This window comes from Palaemon carinicauda, chromosome 1 (assembly GCF_036898095.1).
Source record: "Palaemon carinicauda isolate YSFRI2023 chromosome 1, ASM3689809v2, whole genome shotgun sequence".
Taxonomy (NCBI): domain Eukaryota; kingdom Metazoa; phylum Arthropoda; class Malacostraca; order Decapoda; family Palaemonidae; genus Palaemon; species Palaemon carinicauda.
The window spans coordinates 240,941,585-240,946,995 of record NC_090725.1 but is presented as its reverse complement, the minus strand read 5'-3'; the positions used below and the strand labels follow the sequence as shown (position 1 = coordinate 240,946,995).

Here is a 5,411-nt window from a genome sequence, read left to right as displayed (position 1 = left end):
CATAAGGGTTCAATGTTCTGAGTATGAATTCCTGGACTTTGAGGGTCCACAAAGGCTTTACTATGATTCAAGAGTCAGGTGCTGGTAACCGTATTCACTAACTTTCCTGTATGCGGCCCACTCGTCACTGACTATGATGCTACCGGGCCGTATATATTTTTGAATTAAAGGAATTAATGTTGCAGCATCTCTATGTGGAGTTTCAATTAGGGCACTACAAAAAATCTCTTAGTGACACGCTCTATACTGCCAAAACCTCACACACGAGGAATTTCTCGACCATGTCCGTATATATTTGGACATGCCAAACTTAGACAAGTCTATTTCAACAAAAATGTCTGGCCCTCCTATTGCTGGCTGGTTTTCAACAAAATGTTCAGTTACCTTGGAAAAATAGCTCCTCAAATTAACACTGGCTTCACGGCCCAAATTTAGGTTCCTGAGAACATCAAAGTGAGTAAAACTTTTCTGTAACCACAGGTTAGCGAAAAGGATTAATTTCCATGGTTCAAAATGACAGTTTTCCAAAAAGTCACTAACAAAGAACGTACACTGGGTACGCTTTTTACTTTTCGGTTTTCTAAATTTACCGTGACACTGCCAATAATGACGATCAGGTCGCAAAGAACACGGTTTGTAACCGTTCCGGCAAGTTATTTCTAAAGGAAGCACACTGTGATTACGCAAAAATTTTAAAGTTTCTTCGTTATTTGTTAAAAATAGTCTAAAAGCCTCATGTGGGGTAAATTCACACCCAGTACACAGAGTCGCCATCACTGAACTAATGAACAGTTAAGCGGCCAAGGAAAGCATTGTTATTTGAAAATAAGCGGGCTTCACGGATTTGCATGCATAAAGTTTTTCATCAAGGACCAATGAAATGCTGAGATTATAATGTATCTAGATTCTGATAGGCCAATTCATAATTCAGAGCCTGCAAAACGGAAGAAAAAAATAACATTTTTTTTTTCAATCACGCGCAGTACGGTCAAGGATAACCATGACTTCGGCGCAATCAGATGAAAATTATCACATTGCGCAAAGGGGTGGAGCTTAATAGAATAGGAATGAACATACGAAGTAACAGGAGCTACTCTCCGTGTCACTGTGAAGAAAAAAAAGGGACTTAGAAAAAATCTTTAATTACCGTAAGTTAATTTAATTTTTTTCTCTTATTACGTATTTGCGAGGATTATGTATTGACAAGAATTTATTTTATTTCACGTGTTTTACCTGAAAAAAAAAACATAACAACAAAAGCGCTGTGTAGGATTATTACAAAAAATTACCATACTGTACCAAGTTTTTTTTCTCTTAAAAATGTTGTCCCGTGTTTTTCTATAAATTTACCGACATATCCTTACCTGCCAGCTTGCAAACCACCTTGACTGCTGTATTCTTAGCTTACCCTAAAACCAAGTCTCAAACCTATGTTTGCTTCCCAATCGGTTTCACTCCAGGCAAACTAACAGTAAATCATATTTCATAATTGTTCCAACAGACTACACTCACCCAACAATCTTATTCTTACCAATCGAGTTTCCTCCATGCAAATTTTTCCGGGAACACTAGTTTGGAAAATATAATTAAGATATTTTAGCAATTTTACGTTAGGGTGAGGGAATCACAATTTAAGCCGGTTTAAATAGGGTGGTATTATTGTACTGTATTACAAAGCAATGTAACCTAGGGAAAAAACTACTTTTTTCTATAGAAAAAATTTCCGCTCTCTTCGAAAATGACACTCGTTCCCGTCGCAAATGAATAGTTTCAGAAATATATATATATCTATATCCAACGATAATGGGGGCCCCCGTGGGAACTTGGGGTTTTGGGTGGGGAAAACATACTGGGGAAACGGTATATAATGGTAAAACAAGCCTTTTCTTCTCTATACATTACCTTCTTAGATGTATAATAAGCCAATGAAAAAATACGGTACTGTAATATTGAGCTGCGCAATCTAACATTAGCAATGTTAGCGTAACATGCTAACATTAGCAGTGTTTTTCAATTATTTTTTTACATTCTACGGGTCGGTTGTAGTTGCTCTCGTTCGTTCGTTTGTACATAGCAGGTTTTGACCTTCTACGCATAAATTCCTCCCTCCTGCGTATAAACTCCACTTCCACCAATAGGATTTCTTCTTCTCTCCCCATCACATTCAACTATTCGACTTAACCTGCTTTATTCGAGTATTTGACTTGATCCAGTATAACTATACCATTCCTTTCATGTAATACCCTCATATACATATTACGTTTGACCCAACAATTACTCATTTTATTATCCGATACCTTATAAAATCACCTCATTTTATATTCCCATTAAATATTATTCATCATACACTCCATTTTATCTTTGTATATTACTTTTATACATTTTGTTATCACCTTGTCACACCCCGATTTCACATAAATACTTGCTCTGGACAAGTTCCCCATTCTAGTTCATTCATGTTTACTCTCTAGACTCCGTTGTTTTTCCGTTAACCAATCATGAACCAATACGTATGGAAAGTTTGCACAGGGGGTGGGGGTTAATATTCCCCAACCCCCTTCCCTTATCTCTTCAAGTGGTCTCATCATACCCCTTTCAACAAATCCTTTTCCGTGGAAACCTTTGTCCTAGTCAGGTCTTTGTTTATTTCAAGTGAGGTTTTTTTACGCATTTTACGACGGAAGTTATAGAAACTTGTAAAGGCTGCAGTATTCCATACTTGAAAGCATTTGCTAAATTTCATGGGGAATTTTTTGATATGTCATCCAGTGTTGATAATTTCCGTAAATCACATAATGAAATACCCCAACGTTTACAGTGTCCCAAGTGCGTTCATAGAAGTTAAAAACGTCAGTCTTAACACCCCGGTGACCCACAAGTTTCGTCGTCCGGGTCATATAAGTCAGTAATTTCTTTAATTTAGGCTAGGGGTTGTGACCTGGGAAGGGGATCCGGGGCTTGCCCTGCCTAAGGATTGTGACCTGGGAAGGTTTGTGACCTGAGAAGGTTTGTGATCTGGGGAGGGGGTCCGGGGGCTCCCCCCGGCTAGGGGGTTGTGACCTGGGAACTACTAGGTTAGGTTAGGCGAGTTTGTTAGGTTCTGTACCCTTGTATATATTGTGTAAAGGGTATATAGAAAAATGCTTTAAAATACACATTTTATATATCTAATTAATTTACGCTAACGTTAGCTATGTCAGCGAAACATTGCTAATGTTAGCGTGCGCAGTACATACGTTCTTGATGAGTGAAGTGAGGACGGACTTTGAACAAGAGCCACTATTTTTAAAAATTTTTACAGAAAATATATGTTTTCCTGTAGAAAATAACGTGATTTAACTGGTTTTCACCTTCATTTCATCTGCAACAACAACCAGTTCGGCTACTTGAAGTTAGTAGAGCTGGCTGTTCTGTTTGTTTGCAGTTGAAATGAAGGTCAAATTCGGTTAAATCACGTCATTTCCTACAGGAAAACATATATTTTCGAAATGAGAATCTGTTAAACAGTACAACTTTACCGATAGGGTCCTTTAAGTTAACAAATATTCCCTAGATTTCCTTACAGATTGAAACCGTCCTCGGCCACAGTGTCCATCGAAAACTAGATTGCAACTTGCAAGACAACCGGCAATATTGTATATATCCCTACCACACCAGTATTCTACACATAGGTCTAATGAATAGCTATATTTACTAAAAAATGGATTTAAAGAAGTTATAAAATTAATGTATAATTATTCAAGAACAAAGAAAAGGTAAACTCTAACCTTCCAACCGTTCTCATCACATTGAAAAAATAGAAGGGCCTAGGCTATTGGGAGTCTTGGACCCGGATTTCAAAAACTTGTATGTTTACAGCAGCTGCATAGGAAATGTTTCTTTTTTCAAAATATTGAAACAATTTCGGCAAATACAAATGTGTACAAAACGATTCACTAAGGTTTAACTGTACACGAAATATATGAAAACAACACGGGAATATAGGGAGACACTTTTTAAACCGCGGACTAAGTTCACACTGTCGCTTACAAACAAGGGATGTAAACATGAAGTTACGTTATGGGGTCGTTCGTAGCTAAACTAAGTGTCAATACTACGAGAGCAATATGACTAAACGATTGTCTATTCAAAGGATTATCTAATACATATTTTAATGAATTCGTTTCATGTAAAGTTTTAATGGTGCATTTCCCAGACAATCTACATATCCAGAGATCAGTATGGAACATTTGTTCATTTTCTTCAGTCGTCATGGAATTTTCCATTTTCTTTGGTGACATAGACTTCACACCAATAGACATAAAAGCAGTTTCAGTAAAATGTAGTTTGTTAGGGTACATTTAGATTATGAAATACATTAAATTCTTTACTGTTTTGCTACATAGATAAATTGAAAGAAATCATAAGGCATCACGAATATACGTTTATAGGCTATTTCAATATGGGTGAAGTTCGTACCTTCACCTGCTTTCAAGTTTTGATGAACTGTAGAAAATATATAACATGACTATAACATTTCCCAACGCACAGATAAAAAAAAAAACTTCTCGTAATAATCTAACTTAACGCTACAGTTACCAGTGTATATTCCTAAAACTGGATGAAACGTAAGAAACGTAGCCTTCATTCCTTGACTAAGAAAAAAAATACAAACTATAAATACTTACAGAGTATCGATCGAGTCAACAGCGTGAGGCTGCTATATATATATATATATATATATATATATATATATATAATATATATATATATATATATATATATATATATATATATATATATATATATATATATATATATATATATATATATATATGAGCCCATATATTTTTGATACATTAATGTCTGGATTCTCTTAACGACCTCGGGATCAGACCCCAGGCGAGATCACACAAAGACAAGAGCTTGTGACCGGCCGGGAGTCGAACCCTGGTACGGCAAGCTTGTATAGAGTCCTTTCATTATACGTCATCAAACTTCCGGTCCGCCATCTTGGAGGACAAACAAAGACGCGTTCAGTGAATAGCTATGATTGAACTGTTGAATATTTAGCCATCTCATCACATTCACATTCACACGATGCCCAGTTTTTGCGGTATTGTTGGCTGTGGGAATCGAGGACAAAGAGATGACAAGAGTTTCTACCCCATACCGGCAGTTATTCAGAATCAGGACAAAGATACAGAAGAATTATCCAAGCGCAGACGTGACTTGTGGTTGACCAGAATATCACGGGCTGATCTACGTGAATCCTCACTACCCTACGCACGTATCTGTTCTGATAATTTCATATCAGGTCAGTCTCGGCTGGCCCTAAAAGTATCATTATTCTTGTGTAAACATGCTATATCTGATCGCATGGGTGACTTCACAAGTATCATCGTCAGTTCAGTGTGTAGTGTGTGTGTGTG

At 36.9% G+C, this 5,411-nt stretch overlaps 1 long non-coding RNA gene across 4 annotated transcripts in view; it reads right to left on the bottom strand.

The window, feature by feature from the left end:
- Positions 1–4,023, bottom strand: part of LOC137644412 (uncharacterized) — a 296,106-nt gene extending 292,083 nt beyond the window's left edge. For all 4 annotated transcript variants that reach the window (XR_011045155.1, XR_011045154.1, XR_011045156.1 and 1 more), the window contains exon 1: positions 3,768–4,023. This is a non-coding gene — a long non-coding RNA (uncharacterized lncRNA). The remainder of the gene's footprint in view (positions 1–3,767) is intronic.
- Positions 4,024–5,411: the final 1,388 nt, after the last annotated feature.